Source organism: Pinus tabuliformis, chromosome 9 (genome assembly GCF_031772625.1).
Source record: "Pinus tabuliformis cultivar Carrire ecotype Pingquan chromosome 9, CPIR1, whole genome shotgun sequence".
In the NCBI taxonomy this organism is placed as follows: Eukaryota; Viridiplantae; Streptophyta; class Pinopsida; order Pinales; family Pinaceae; genus Pinus; species Pinus tabuliformis.
The window spans coordinates 423003422-423019662 of record NC_142307.1 but is presented as its reverse complement, the minus strand read 5'-3'; positions in this window follow the sequence as shown (position 1 = coordinate 423019662).

Genomic DNA, 16241 nt, shown 5'->3' with positions numbered 1-16241 from the left:
CTAGGTATACAATTTCCTCTTAGACCCTTTTTCCATTTATCACCCAATATTGGCAAGGCTCTAAAATCTGTTGAGCAACTGAGTGAGTCTCAGGTTCCACCAGTCATGTGATTCCTTCCCATCAGAATATTTTGGAAGGAGGGGTGTCCCCCTCCTACCTTCAATTTCATTTGGGGAGTTTCCTTCGTGAAATATCCTTTCAGTCTAAAGAGCTTTGCTACAAAGATGCAGCAATACCAAAATATTGCCCCCTACCTCCTGCAAAGATATGATTTTAAGTTGCACTGCCTCACCACCTTCGCCATTCCCATTCGATGATCATCCTCCACCTCCTATATATATAAAGCATTACCTAATGAAGATAACTCCAAAACTATTAAGAAATCATTTTCAAAATTTCAAACCCATCAAGGAGTTAAATTTCAAAGCTCTAAACCACTTGTTTAAACAAAGAGTTAGGGCTAAACGTTTAGTTTTTGGTCCAATGGAATGTTAACCCCAGGGGGTGTCGTCGTCTTACCAACTTTTCCTTCGCATTTGTTTAAAGAGGCTAAGATCTCACCTTGATGATGAATTTCTCATGGAATTTGGTAATAAATTTTTTAAGAAATATAACTGCGAGAGTGTTTAAATATAATTTTTTTATGATGAAAATGGATTTTGCACGGTATCCAAAATCACTTAACAGCTACAACCCGGATTTTTTAAAATTTCCGTGAGATTTTCTCAAAATAATGCAAGATTTTTTATTGTTTTCCTAACAAAAACATGGCACTTTTGCTAAGAGATAAGAATGTTATTATTAGATATAATATTTATATATAAATAATTATTTTATTCCTTAAATTCATTTAAAGATTACATTATTTTAAACTAGTTTAATTGTTTTGAATGTTGTGATATTTTTATTTTTGTTTGGATTTCAACTATAATTTTTATATATGATTATGAATTTTTATTATTCAAAATATATTTTTTTTAAGAATCAATAAATTTAATAATTTGAAAAAAATTTAAAGAATCAATAAATTTAATAATTTGAAAATTTTCACAATTAAACAATTATTAAAATTATATAGATTACAAGTTCAAACTTATTATTCTAATTTCTTTTAATAAATTTAGTTACTTGAAATTTTTCACAATTACTAACATTATATAGATTACAAGTTCAAACTTATTATTTTAGATTTTTTAATAAACTTTTAGACAAAATCAACTAAAATTATATACCAAAAGTAAAAAAATGTCAAATAATTTAATTACACTCTAATTAATAATAATAATAATAATAATAATAATAATAATAATAATAATAATAACAACAACAACAACAATATATATATATATATATATATATATAGATATAATTATAAATTATGATTTTACTGAAAATAGTTTCTACCATTTATTAAATTACGATTTTATTGAAGATAGTTTCTACCATAATTGAATTATAAAGGAGATGATATTTTTATAAATATTATTTTAAGAGAATTTTAGAAAGACTATCTTTTGTTTTTCAAAAATTTGAAAAAAATAAAACTTAAAATTTATAAATAAAAGTTAAATTTATTTATTATACATTTTAAAGTTTTTTTTTAATATATTTTTTAGTCTATTTTTTCTAAAATTTCACAAAAATTTGTTTCACTAACATCCATTAGAATCATAAATTTGATTTATGAACTCTACATAATTTAGATTCCTAAAAATTATATAATAGTTAGATAATGCCATTTTAAAATAATAAAAAAATTTGGTTTCCAAACTATGAATAAATTTAGTTACTTAAAATTTTTCACAATTACTAAAATCATATAGATTACAAGTTCTAGAATTTTTTTAATAAATTTTTAGACAAAATCAACTAAAATTATATACCACAAATTAAAAATTTCAAATAATTTAATTACACTATAATTAACTATAAAAAAAAATAACATAAGTTTTAAAATAAATAAAACAATATTTAATAATTTTTTATTAAATTATGATTTCATTGAAAATAGTTTCTACCGTTTATTAAATTAAGATTTTATTGAAGATAGTTTCTACCATAATTAAATTATAAAGGAGATTGATATTTTTAAAAATATTATTTTAAGTGAAATCTCCGAGAGACTTATTTTTTGTTTTTCACTAATTTGAAGAAAATAAAACCTAAAATTTATAAATAAAAGTTTAATCTATTTATTATAAGTGTTTAAGTTTTTGTTTTAATATATTTTCTGGTTGATTTTTTCTAAAATTTCACAGAAATCAATAAGTAAATAATCTGGAAGGAATCAACAAATGACCAAGTGGCAAGCAGATAATAAGTTGATGGAAGCATCTAGAAAAATGGAACCCAAACAAGGACAGAAACCCCCTTTTCAATGTTGTGGTTGTGGAGGACCTAATTATTACAAGAATTTCCCTCAGCGTACCCGACCTGAACAAGTTGCTAATATACAAGAGGCATCTATGGTTGGAGAGGTGGCAAGGAGCATGCCCCGGATCAATGCTGCATTGGAAGAGTGACAAGCTGATTACCAACCTACTATGATAGAGTTGGAAGGTAAGTTAACTACTCAACCTATATCTATTTTAGTAGACTCAGGGGTAAGCTTGAGTTATGTTAGCCCCAAAGTAGTAGAAAAATGTTGTTTGCAAACACATAAATTTAAAAACCCCTGGCTGGTACAACTGGCTACAGGAGCTAAGAGAAGGGTAAATGCCAAAGTCCCGAATTTTTCTGTTGACATAGGAGGTCAGCTTACAAAAATATATTTGAATATATTACCCTTAGGGTCATATGATTTGTTGATTGGAATGGACTAGTTAGAGAGTCACTAGTCCTTAGTGAATTGTAAGGACAAGACCATCAACTACCTTGCTGAAGATGGTACTCGGAAAGAAATCCAAGGAGTTAAAAAGCCTATAAGGTTATGTCCCATCACTGCCTCCCAATTAAGTAAATGTATTAGGAAGGGTTGTATGATTTATGTTGTCCAAGTTGGGTATTCCAATTCCAAAGAGAAGATTATTACTTTGGAAAACATACCAGTAATTCAGGAATTTGCAGATGTGTTTCCTGAAAATATTATGGGGCTGCCTCTGAAGCAAGATATTGATTTTACAATTGAGCTAATTCCTGGGCAGCGCCAGTTTCCAAATCCCCTTACCGTATGATTATTCTAGAGTTAACTAAGCTCAAGATGTAATTGCAGCAATTACTCGATAAAGGATATATTCGCCTCAGTGTGTCGCCCTAGGGAGCCCCATTATTATTTGTGAGAAAAAAAAGATGGTACATTGCGGTTGTGTATTGACTACAAACAACTTAATAAGTTAACTATTAAAAATAAGTAACCTCTACCTCTAATTGATGACCTATTTGATCAGGTCATAGGTGCAACAATTTTCTCCAATATGTTGATTTCTGGTAGCATCGGATGTGATCAAGCCTCAAAATTTGTAGGGAGGCTTGGACACATGTATTCCACAATACCCATAAATTATTTTGGGAAATTCCACCCGGAGACATTTTGATTAAAATAATTATTATTTTTAATGGGTGCCTAAGTCTAAACTTAGGAAATTAAAATAATTAAAGGGCATTAATCTAACTATGGGTGAAACTTCTAGAAGAAGACGAGGATCAAGCAAAAATGATCTAAGCCATTGGTTAGGATCTAATATGGGCCATTGGTTCTACAGAAAAGGATTATAAGAGGAGGCTTGATGGGCATTTGGAAGACACATCGAGTGGAGATCAAGATCGAATTTCTGAAGCACAATTGTTAGGGTCCAACCCTAATCCCCTTATTTATGTAATAGGATCGAGTCATAGTTATAGTTAATTACAGAGTCAATAAAGCCCATATTAATAATTGTAAGTGGTTGACCCACATTTAAAGAAGGGACCATAGTTAGTTGCAAATGGGCCATGGTATTAGATAGATGGTATTAATAAGAACCATGGTATTGACCCATGGTATTGCATGTATGAATTCTATATAAAGGATAGAGACTCCCCTCGAGGAGCATCGTGTCTTATTTTGTAATTGAGCTCAGCTCTATTGCAGGTTGCCCCCTCGAAGAGAGAAGTGAACATTGCTTTCCTTTCTGAATAATAAAATACTTGTTGTTATTTCTTATTGTTCTGTGTTCTGGGTATATTTCTTCGCATATTTGGTATTCTGGTATCTTCTTGCAGGTCAAGAGCATAACAAGTGGTATCAGAGCACTTTCCAGGGCCGGTGGGATCTCCATTTTTAGCAAAAAAAAAAAATTGGCTAGAGACGTGTTCTGGCGTCTTTAAACCACGGGATCTGTCGTTGAGCGCATAAACCTGCAGATTTGGGGAGGCATGCACGCAGGAAATACAAGAGGTGGTCACGCTTGTTGGACTCCCTTGTAACCCTTGTGGGTACCCCTTCGAGTAGTAGCGCATTAGACAGAACCGCACACGGACTGTCTTCCAAGTACCCTCTAGGTATATCGGAAGCCCCCTAGGCTCTCTTGAAACCTCGCCATAGATAAACCGTCAGCCGTCTTGCTGCTATAGTACACCGAGAACAACACTCGAGGAGATTACTCACGCATACGATAGGGTAGTCGGGTTGTATGGCTAAGGGTACAGTTGATCCTCCTTGATTAGTGCCCTGAAAGATTGGGCCGAGTACTATTGTCAGACCCTTATGTATATTGCGATCTGTAGCACCTGACACTCCTTGAGACCATAGTTCCCTTGTCTCTCTCTAGATCACGCATCATCTTTGCCAGATCAGCTCTAGCAAGTGGGGTTCTGTCGCAGCTGCAACAATCAGTTCCGCCATTTAGATCTCTCAGTTCCACCATTCAGATCTATCAGATCCGCCAATCAGATTTAATCATATCTGCCATTCAGATCTAGCAGCAAGGGTTCGATCACTACCACATTCCTACTCATACTCTGTAGTTGAGGGTTAGCCAAAAATTAGACTATTTGTGTGGGCCCCTATACGTAGGCGTGATTCTCGCAGGACATTGAGCAGAATTGACCTTTCTGGGATTCAGCTACTGCAATATTCCTAAGCGAGGAGTAAAACTCCTTTTAGAGTAAAAAAAAAAGTTTGAGACCCTCCCAGGATGCTTATAGGAGACTTAGCCCATAAGAATCAGGTCGACGAGCTGAGCAAGGTGGTACCATTCACTTGTTAGCGTAAAAAAATTCGAGTGGTCCCAAATTTTAAGTGCACCAAATCGGTGCATGGTACAAACCAGAGCTCAAGCTATGGCCAATGAGAAGATCGACACTCTTGAACACAAGTTGGACGCAGTACCGTCGCCGCTCAAGACCTTAGCTGACACACTCACAAAAGGCAAGTTGGAGGAATACTCGGAGGCATATGCTTTCAATGAAAACATTGAGGGCGAGTCTAGCCATTCTCTTCACCTCTGTGGCAACCACCAACAGTCCCAGACGTAACCACCCAAGCTGGACATGTATAAATTTGATGGCTCTCATCCGCTAGCACAAATAGAGCAATATTTTACACTAAATCACATCAGAGACGATGCGACTCAGCTTAGTGTGGGTAGCATGTACTTGGACAACGAAAGATGGCAATGGCATCAACGTTGCTATGGAAGGCCCGTGACGTGGCAAACATTCGCAAAAGCTCTTACAGATCGCTTTGACCATGAATCTAATTTTTTTGGGTCGTCTCACTGAGCTCTGACAGACAGGAATAATGAACGAATATATTACAGCCTTTGAAGCCTTAGCCTTCCACACGGGAGGTCTACACGATCAGTTCTACTTGGAATGTTTTGTCAGTGATCTCAAAGAAGCCATACAAGCCCACATCCGACTAAAACACCCAACCTCATGGCTGGATGCTTGCAAGATAGCTCGGGAAGTAGAACGTGCATTAGTGGCCCAGTCCAATCGCCCAAATTTCATAGCCAAGGGTCACCCCACCTAGGCTCAAAGCACTACCCAAACACTCAAGGTTCAAAAGGTGTCACTAGCGGAAATGGCGGAAAGAAGAAAGCAAGGATTGTGTTACTACTGTGATGAGAAATACTCCCCCGAGCATAAATGCAAGGAGCCCAAATTCTTTCAAATTGATGCTACTGATCACAGTTCATCGCAGGAAGTCCCACCACTGGAGGAACCAGAGGAGGAAGATGAGGACAACCAGCTGGACAATGTACCTGAAGAACTAGTTATCTCGCTTCAGGCTTTGGCAAGGATTTCTTCTCCCCAAACTCTCAAACTCAGAGGTTTTATTAAGCATCTCCCTATAGTAGTCTTGATTGACAGTGGCAGTACGCATAACTTTATCCATCAAAGAGTTGCGGAAGCAGTGCATTGTTTTGTCAGAGTAGTCTCTAACTTCCAGGTCCAAATTGCTGATGGGGGACAATGAAATGTGAAGGATGCTGTGAAAATGTCAAACTTCAAATGAGGGATTATCAATTAAAGACCCACATGTTTTCCATACACATGGGAGGGTGTGACATTGCCTTGGGTGTTGAATGGCTCCACACACTCGGCCCAATCACAATGGATTTCCAGGAGTTATATATGAGCTTTAAGCAGAACAACCACACACATACCCTCTGTTGGGTGTGGAGCCTAATTATCTTCTGTATTCAAAGGTATTTCCGCATTGGACCCCAGTTCGTAATGTCGCCCGTAAAATATTCAGTGCAAGGGGGGTCTGGGGGGGGGGGGGCTGCGACCTTTTGTGAGCCCCCCCCTAGCGGGGGGTTTTGGAGGCAGCACCCCTGAAGCTAAGAATAGATGTAAAATTGCCTTGTAAAATGTTGTAATTTTGTAGTCAATCTGGGCCATTCATTAGGCGGAGATCTGATAGTAGAAGTTATGTTTAATTTAGGGTTTTTTGCCCTAGAAGGCAACCCCTCGCTATATATGAGGGAATTGTATTACATCCATGCATATCGGTATTCTAAGTGAGGAAGAGAGAGGAGATTGAGAATGAAGAGGGAGTTACAGCGAATCTGTTGTAGGTTGTATCTCTTCAGTTTGTTGGATAATATAATAAAAGAAGGATTGGCTATTTCTCTGTGGACATAGCCCAAACTAGGTGAACCACGTATATCTGTGTCTCTCTTGTTTTATGCATTTTTTGCGTTTATATTTCTGCAATATTTTATGTGTTCCATTGCTTTGTAATATATAATTTTCTAACAACTAGTATCAAAACCGAAGGTCTATTTGGCTGATAAACTCGCAGGAGAGAAGGGTTACTAGTTCAAGTGGGAGCAATGGCGGAAGATGGTAGGTTTAGGGTCGAAAAATTCAACGGCCAAAACTACCAGCTGTAGAAGATGCAGATGGAAGATTATCTGTATCAGAGAGATCTATACCTACCATTAAGCGGAAAGACAAAGAAGCCGACGAGTATGACACACAAAGAATGGGATATTCTCGACAGAAAACCACTTGGAACAATACGGCTGTGCCTAGCGGCATCGGTAGAGTTTAATATTTCAAAGGAAACAACAATAGAGGGTTTAGTGTCAGCATTAGCCAAACTATATGAAAAACCCTCGGCCTCAAGTAAGGTATTTCTTATGAAGCGTTTATTTAATATGAAGATGTCAGAAGGTGGATTTGCTGTTGATCATTTAAATGAATTTAATACTGCTACCAGTCAGTTAAGTTCTGTAGGGGTAACTTTTGATGATGAAGTTAAGACTCTGTTATTTCTGTGCTCAATGCCAGAAAGTTGGAATGGTTTAGTTATGGCCATTAGTAACTCTGTCTCTGGATCTAGTACTTTAAAGTTTGATGATGTTTTCAGTGCAATCCTTAGCGAGGAAATGCGATGGAAAAGCTCCGCTGAGACATTAGGTAATGATTTGATTGCAGAGACTAGGGGAAGAAAAATGGAAAGAGGAAAGAGCCTAGGATATCGCAGTAAGTCAAGAAAACCCAGATCTAAGTCCAGATCGGGGATAGTGTGTTGGAAATGCAGGAAGAAAGGACACCTGAAGAAAGACTGCAAGTCTCGGAAGGGAAAAGAAAGAGACATGCAGCAAGAAACTAATCATGAAGTGAATGTAACAGGTGATGTGGTGCAAGATGCTTTGATTCTTTCATTAGAAAATATTATTGATGCCTGGGTGGTAGATTCAAGGGCCTCATTCCATGCCACACCTGATAGGAAACATTTTCATGATTATGTTCACGGATATTTTGGACAGGTTCGATTGGGTGATGATAAACCCTGTAAAATCGTTGGAATGGGTACAGTTTTCATAAAATAGCAAAATGGAAATTAGTGGCTATTGAAGGAGGTAAGGCATGTTCTAGATCTGAAGAAAAATCTGATTTCAACAGGGCAGTCGGGAGGTGAAGGTTGCGTAACCACTTTCATAGATGAAACCTGGAAGTTCACTAAAGGATCCCTAGTAATAGCGAAAGGAGGAAAGGTTGGTACATTGTATTTATTCAATGGTATTTCTAATTTGTCAATGATTTAACCTCTACAGGAAAAGATACGGCATTGTGGCATCATAGGCTTAGGCACATGAGTGAGAAGGGGATGCAGATTCTTCACTCAAGAAATTTGTTGCCAGGTTTGAAGCATGTTGATTTAAAATTATGTGAGAATTGTGTTTATGGAAAACAGAAGAGAGTTAGATTCCTTAGAGTTGGGAAAGAAAAGAAGAGAGAAAAATTAGAGCGTGTGCATACAGATGTATGGGGACCTACTCAAGTATCATCTCTTTGTGGCTCTCATTATTATGTTACTTTTATTAATGATGCAACCAGAAAAACCTGGATTTATTGTATTCGAAATAAATCTGATGTATTTGATACTTTCAAGAAATGGAAAGCATTGGTTGAAAATGAGATAGGAAAAATGTTGAAGTGTCTCAGATCAGACAATGGAGGTGAATATTACAGCAAAGAGTTTGATAGGTACTGTTTAGAGAATGGAATTCGCAGAGAGAAGACAGTTCCAGGAACACCACAAGAAAATGGTGTGTCAGAAAGGATGAACAGGACAATCATGGAGCGTGCAAGGTGCATGAGATTGCATGCAGGATTGCCTTTACAATTTTGGGTACAATTTTGGGTAGATGCTATAGATACTGATGTTTATCTAATAAACGGAGGGCCTTCAAGTTCCTTGAATGGTGGTATTCCAGAGGAGGCGTGGATAGGTAAAAAGGTAAACTACTATTTTTTAAAGACTTTTGGTTGTGAGTCCTTTGTCCACATTAATAAAGAAAATGGAACAAATCTTGAGGCAAAATCAAAGAAATGTACCTTTATTGGATATGGTGTTAATTATTTTTGTTATCGCTTTTATGATTATGAAAAACACAAAATCATTAGGAGCAGACATGTCATATTCAATAAAAAGGTTTTGTATAAGGATTAGCTACAGGAAAAGAAACAAGAAAAAGAAAACAGAGAATACACAGTTCTTGACGATATCATAGGAAAAGTGATGGCACCTGAAAATCATAATGATCAACAGCCAGAACAACAACCACAACAGGAACAAGCACCCCAAACACCTGAAAGTGGTGTTAGAATATCTACCAAGATAAGTAGACCCCCTGAACGATACTCTCCTTCATTTTATTGTGTATTGTTGACTGATTCTAGTGAACCAGAATGTTATGAAGAAGCAGTGTTGGTAGAAACCAGGAAGAAGTGGAAGCAAGCCATGAAAGAAGAGATAGAATCCTTAGCACATAACCAAACATGGGACTTAGTCAGGTTGCCTACAGGTAAAACAACATTGCAGAATAAATGGGTTTACAAGTTGAAGGAAGAAGATGGAGGTAGAAAAAGATATAAAGATAGACTTGTGGTAAAATGGTTTGCATAGAAAAAGGGTATAGACTTTGATGAGATATTTTCTCCTGTTGTGAAAATGACTTCAATCAGAACTATTCTAAGTCTAGTAGCAGTTGAAGATTTTGATCTTGAGCAGTTAGATGTAAAGACAACCTTTCTCCATGGGGATTTGGAGGAAGAGATATGTATGCAACAACCACAAAGATATGAGGTAAAAGGGAAGGAGAAACTAGTGTGCAAGTTGAAGAAGAGCTTGTATGGCTTAAAACAGGCTCCAAGGCAGTGGTATCTAAAATTTGACAGGTTTGTGTCAGAACAAGGTTATACTAGATGTCACTCTGATCATTGTGTTTATATCAAAAGGCAAAATGATGACAGCTATATTATATTGTTATTGTATGTAGATGACATGCTTGTTGCAGGTTCTAACATGCAGGAAATAAATGTGCTCAAAAAGAAATTGGCAAACTCATTTGCAGTGAAGGATTTGGGGGCTGCAAAACAAATCCTTGGTGTGAGAATAACTAGAGACAGGAAGAATCGCAAATTAACATTGTCTCAAAGTGAGTACATAGAAAAGATGTTGAAAAGGTTTAATATGCAGAATGCAAAACCAATTGGTATACCTTTGGCTAGCCATTTTAAATTAAGTAAGGAGGCGTGTCCCAAGCCTTAGGAAGAAACGGCTCATATGTTTAAAGTTCCATATGCATCAGCAGTTGGATGCTTAATGTATGCAATGGTTTGCACAAGGCCTGATATTGCACATGTAGTGGGAGTTGTAAGTAGGTACATGAACAATCCAGGAAAAGAACATTGGATGGCGGTGAAGTGGATTCTCAGGTATTTGAGAGGTACCACAAATCAAGCATTATGCTTTGGTGGTTCAAACATTGCTCTACAGGGATATGTTGATGTAGTTATGGCAGGTGATAGAGATAACAAGAGGAGCACTACAGGATATGTATTTACTGTAGGTGGAACAACTGTCAGTTGGGTCTCAAAACTGCAAAGTGTTGTTGCACTGTCAACAACAGAAGCAGAGTATGTTGCTGCTACAGAGGCTAGTAAAGAAATGATTTGGTTACAAAGGTTTCTGGATGAATTGGGTAAGAACCAGGAGTTGGGTAGGTTATACACTGACAACCAGAGTGCCATACATCTTCCAAAGAACTCTGCACTTCATTCCAAGACTAAGCATATATAGCTCAAGTACCATTTCGTACGGTCAGCGTTGGAAGATGGACAGTTGAAGCAGGAAAAGATACACACTTACTAGAATCTTGCAAATATGTTAACAAAAGTTGTAACCAGGGAGAAGCTGGGAATCTGCTCAGTTTCAATTGATCTTCAAGTACGATGAAGAAGATGAGAAATAGCCAAGTCCAAAGAGAGGTCATTGTCTAGCAAATGAAGCAGCGGTGGAGTTGCTATAATCAGTCTCCAAGTGGGAGATTTTTGGGTGTGGAGCCTGATTATCTTCTGTCTTCAAAGGTATCGCTGCATTGGACCCCAGTTCATAATGGGGCAGCAACGCCGCCCATAAAATATTCGCTAAAGGGGGGGTCTAAGGGGGGGCAGTTGTGACCTTTTGGGAGCCCCCCCACCCCCCCCACCCCTGACAGGGAGATTCGGGGGCAGCACCCCCAAAGCTAAGAATAGATGTAAAATTTCCTTGTAAAATGTTGTAATTTCGTAGTTAATCTGGGCCGTTCATTAGGTGGAGATCTGACGGTAGAAGTTATGTTTAATTTAGGGTTTTTTTCCCTAGAAGGCAACCCTCGCTATATATGAGGGAATTGTATTACGTCCATGCATATCGGTATTCTCAGTGAGGAAGAGAGATGAGATTGAGAATGAAGAGGGAGTTACAATAGATCTGTTGTAGGTTGTATCTCTTCAGTTTGCTAGATAATATAATAAAAGAAGGATTGGTTGTTTCTCTATGGACGTAGCCCAAACTGGGTGAACCACGTATATATGTGTCTCTCTTGTTTTATGCGTTTTCTGTGTTTATATTTCTGCAATATTTTATGTGTTCCATTGCTCTGTAATATATAATTTTCTAACACGCTCTGCAAACTCTAGGCGGGTGATCCCTCTATCATCAACTCGCATAGGATAGAAAAATTGTTAAAAAAGGGCCACCATGGAGTTATAGCCCAATTTATTGCCATCCAGGCCTTCGAACCCACTTCTCTTCTTATTCATCCTGAGATGCAACAGATCTTAAACAACCATCTACCAGTCTTTGACAAGCCCCATGAGCTTCCACCCTCGAGAGGGGAACATGATCATAGCATTACTTTGGTCCCAGGGGCCCAACCACCAAATGTGCGCCCATATAGATATCCATTCGCCCAAAAGAATTAAATTGAAAAAATCATCAAGGAACTCTTGGAAGTAGGTGTCATTCGTCCTAGTATTAGTCCTTATTCATCACCTATGGTCATGGTGCTCAAGAAATATGGGGAATGGCGAATGTGTCCAGACTTCAGGGCCCTCAACAAGTTGATGGTCAAAGATAAATTTCCCATTCCAGTTGTCGATGATTTGCTAGATGAACTAAATGGGTCTCAATTCTTTACTAGGCTCGACCTTCGCTCAGGCTATCACCAAATTCCCATGAAAGAAGTAGACCTTCCAAAGACTACTTTCCGAACTCATGAAGGCCATTATGAGTTCCTGGTCATGCCATTTGGTCTTTGTAATGCCCCATCCACTTTTCAAAGCCTCATGATCCACCTTTTCAAACCATATCTCCAAAAATTTGTCCTTGTTTTCTTTGATGACATCCTCATCTACAGTCGCACCTGGACCACACATCTTCAGCATGTAGATTTGTTCTTGCAACTTCTCCAGAAGCATAAATTATTTGTCAAGATGTCCAAGTGCTCTTTTGGCATGGAAGAAGTTGAGTATTTGGGCCACATTGTGGGGCGTGATGGTGTCAGGGTGGACCCCAAAAAGATCCAGGCAATGTAGGATTGGCCTCAACCAAATACCTTGAAGAGCTTGAGAGGATTTTTGGGTCTCACGGGCTACTATCACAAATTTGTCCGCAATTATGGTCGCATTGCTAGGCCCCTCACTCAACTCCTCAAGAAAAGTTCATTTCTCTGGAATGATGAAGTGCAATAGGAATTTATAGCTCTCAAACATGCCAAGTGTTCCACTCCCATCTTAGCACTACCTGACTTCACAAAATCTTTTGTGATTGAATGTGATGCTTCAGGTACGGGTATTGGGGAGGTCTTAATGCAGGAAGGTTGACCTTTGGCCTTCACTAGCCAACAACTAAGCGAGACAAATCTGGGACAATCTACCTATGAGAAGGAGATGATGGCCATCTTACATGCAGTAGATACATGGTGACCTTACTTATTGGGGTGGCGTTTCCAAATCCGCATAGACCATCAAAGCCTTAAATATTTTTTGGAGCAACGCCTATCCTCGCCACAACAAAATAAATGGCTCGCCAAAATGCTAGGATATGATTATGAGATAATTTACAAGAAATGGCACGAAAATGTCATAGCAGATGCGTTATCATGCCAATTTGAGGAGGAAAGCACCCTGCTCACAATCTCCCTTCCCATTCCAGAATGGATTGAAGAGGCTCGCAAGGAATGGTTTTCACATCCTTTGCTCTCCCAACTCATTAATAAATTGCAGGCGGATCCAAATTCCACAGCGGGCTACTCTTAGCAGGATGAGATTCTTCGCTACAAGGACAGAGTCGTGATATCACAAACATCCACCCTTAAAAATTGCATTTTGGCGGAGTTGAACTCATCTCCCACTGCAGGCCATTCAGGCTTTCAGAAGACTTATGTTCACACTCGACGTTCATTCTTTTGGACATGCATGAAAAAAGACATTTTGACTTTTGTAGCTGAGTGCGACGTATGTCAACGCCACAAAGGAGAAATAGTGAAATCCCCAGGCACATTACAGCCATTGCCCATTCCGGCCTTAATCTGGACGGAGGTTTCAATGGACTTCATTACGGGTCTTTCGAAGTTAGGCAACAAGTCAGGCAACAAGTCAGTCATCATGGTGGTTGTGGACAGACTTTCTAAGTATGCTCATTTTTGCGCCCTACCCCACCCTTTTACACCAACTTTGGTAGCTCAATATTTCATGGACCAGATCTTCAAATTGCATGGCATGCCCACATCCACTGTGTTTGCTCGTGACCCGATCTTCACCAGTAACTTTTGGCAGGAACTCTTCAAGCTACAAGGTACCCAACTACAACTCAGTACTTCCTATCATCCCCAAACTGATGGTGAAACTGAAGCAGTCGACAAATGTCTGAAGACCTACCTTAGGTGTTTCACTTCAAAAAAGCAACATCTATGGGTACAATGGTTACCTCTAGCCGAATGGTGGTATAATGATGAGCCCCAAAAATGGATAATTATTTGGGCTCATTCAACCTCCTAATTCGACTTAATCCACCATTCTCATTAGTTTATTGCATGTTTTTTATTATATTTATGCTAATAGAGTGAATTGGGTTAGTCATTATGCCAACAAGTCTAATGGGTGCTTTGTGTAGCCTTTTTGGTCAATTTGGAGACAAAATTGAAGGTCTTAATGAGCACTTGGCAGCCAAATTCGTGGGAGAACAAGGGAGAAGATTTGTAGGAAGGTGTCCCCTTCATTTATGGGCCCTTACCTCGAATTCTCCACCATCAGCTCAGAGTTCAAGGGCCACCAAATCAATTAGCACAAGGGCAGCCAAGCAAGTCAAGTAGGACTGCTGTTAACTACAAGTTTTGGGCAGCCGAGTCCCTAAAGTTTAGGAGGACTGTTGGGGTCCTCAATTTGTATAAATAAGAAGGCTTAGGGCCTCATTTTGGTTAGCTAGTAGTTGGCCAATGGTTAGTCATATTGTAGGCAGAAGTTAGCTAGTTTTTATTTCGATTTTTAGGCAATAGATTAGTTTTTCTTTCAGCTCATTTTCAAGTTCTCCTTGTGGACAGTTTTGATGTAACTCTTCTTATCTTGCTCAATAAAGATGAATCCAGCTTTGCACCAGCTCTAAATCTCTCTTAGGAGGCTATAGCTCTTAGGGTTGGGCCCATCTCAAGCGCCCAATACCTCCTTTGTTTATCTTTATGTGTTTTTGCTGCATTCTTAGAATAAAATTTGCTATTTAGATTTAAATGTTGTGTTGTTATTTAAGTTGCTCTTGATGATTAAAAAGGTTCTTCATGTTCAGATTTACTTGATTGGTTAATCACAAGGAATATATTCAGAAAAAGGCTACCAAGTACTTTGGATCTCACCTCCCCCTCAGTGGAATCATGAGCTGGGACCAATGTGACTTTGCTGCCAACAAAAACACTGTCTTTTTGCTTCACCATGCAATTAGTAGTGTTGGATTTTTAGTTGTCGAACTTGATATCAGTTTTGATTGCATGCTTCAGTTTATTATTGCTTAGTTGCATAGTCATTTCACGTATTTCATTTTGAATAAACTTCTGTTCATTTCCTTTTGCTGTTAGGTCAGATTAGAGTGAAGTAACTAGGTCATAGGTTTTATAAGTGTTTGTCTGTTCAGTTTGAAAAACCGCTTGCAGAGTACCTATTACCCGTCCTTACCTGCACATACTCCATCCAACCTACCTTTTTCATCCTTCACTTAGAACCCTTACCTTACATTTGCCTCATTCGCTTACTTTTCCATGATTCTCATCTTCTTGTGCAACATCGTTTCATCCCTCCTTGAACAAATATCACCATCTGCGCCACTCCTTGACTCCATCCTCCAAGTCTTGAACTCCCCTACACCCCTATTTCACCTCCATACTCGTTCCTCCACCTTTTTCCCTCCATCCATTCTCCAAAATCCTCTTTTCAGAACATCCTGTAGAAAATTACAGAACATCCTGTAGAAATCTCTGAACATCCTGTAGAACCCCTGCAGACTTCCTGTAGAAGCTCATAAATGTGGTTTCTTGGCAACCAAACTTTGTGAAACTCTCTGGAAGGGTGTTAGGGACCCCTTAGACCCTCTCTGAACCTTTCTAACCTTTCCCAAGCATTTCTCCCCTTGATCTACCCCTGCATAGTAAAAAGCCAGTTAGAAGCACATGCATGATGATTCCAACAACTTGAACAAAAATACAGAAAGATGTTTTTTTCAGATAAAGGTAGTCTAGACACATGTATTTTACCTTCATAGAAGTAATGGCATCTCTTTCAGTAGTTTGCATGCTCTCCTTTGCGTCAGTAGGACTAGCTGGTAGAATTAGGGTTTGCTAGGGTTTGCGTTTCTTTTTGACTTTCAGTTTCTTTCTGCAAATAGATTAGCTTCCTTTGAGTTAGCTTTCATCCATCAGTTAAAAAGCTTCTTCTAAGAGCTCATAGAGGTTGGTTTAAGCCCCTAGTGGACTTGTGCCAGCTAACCAAG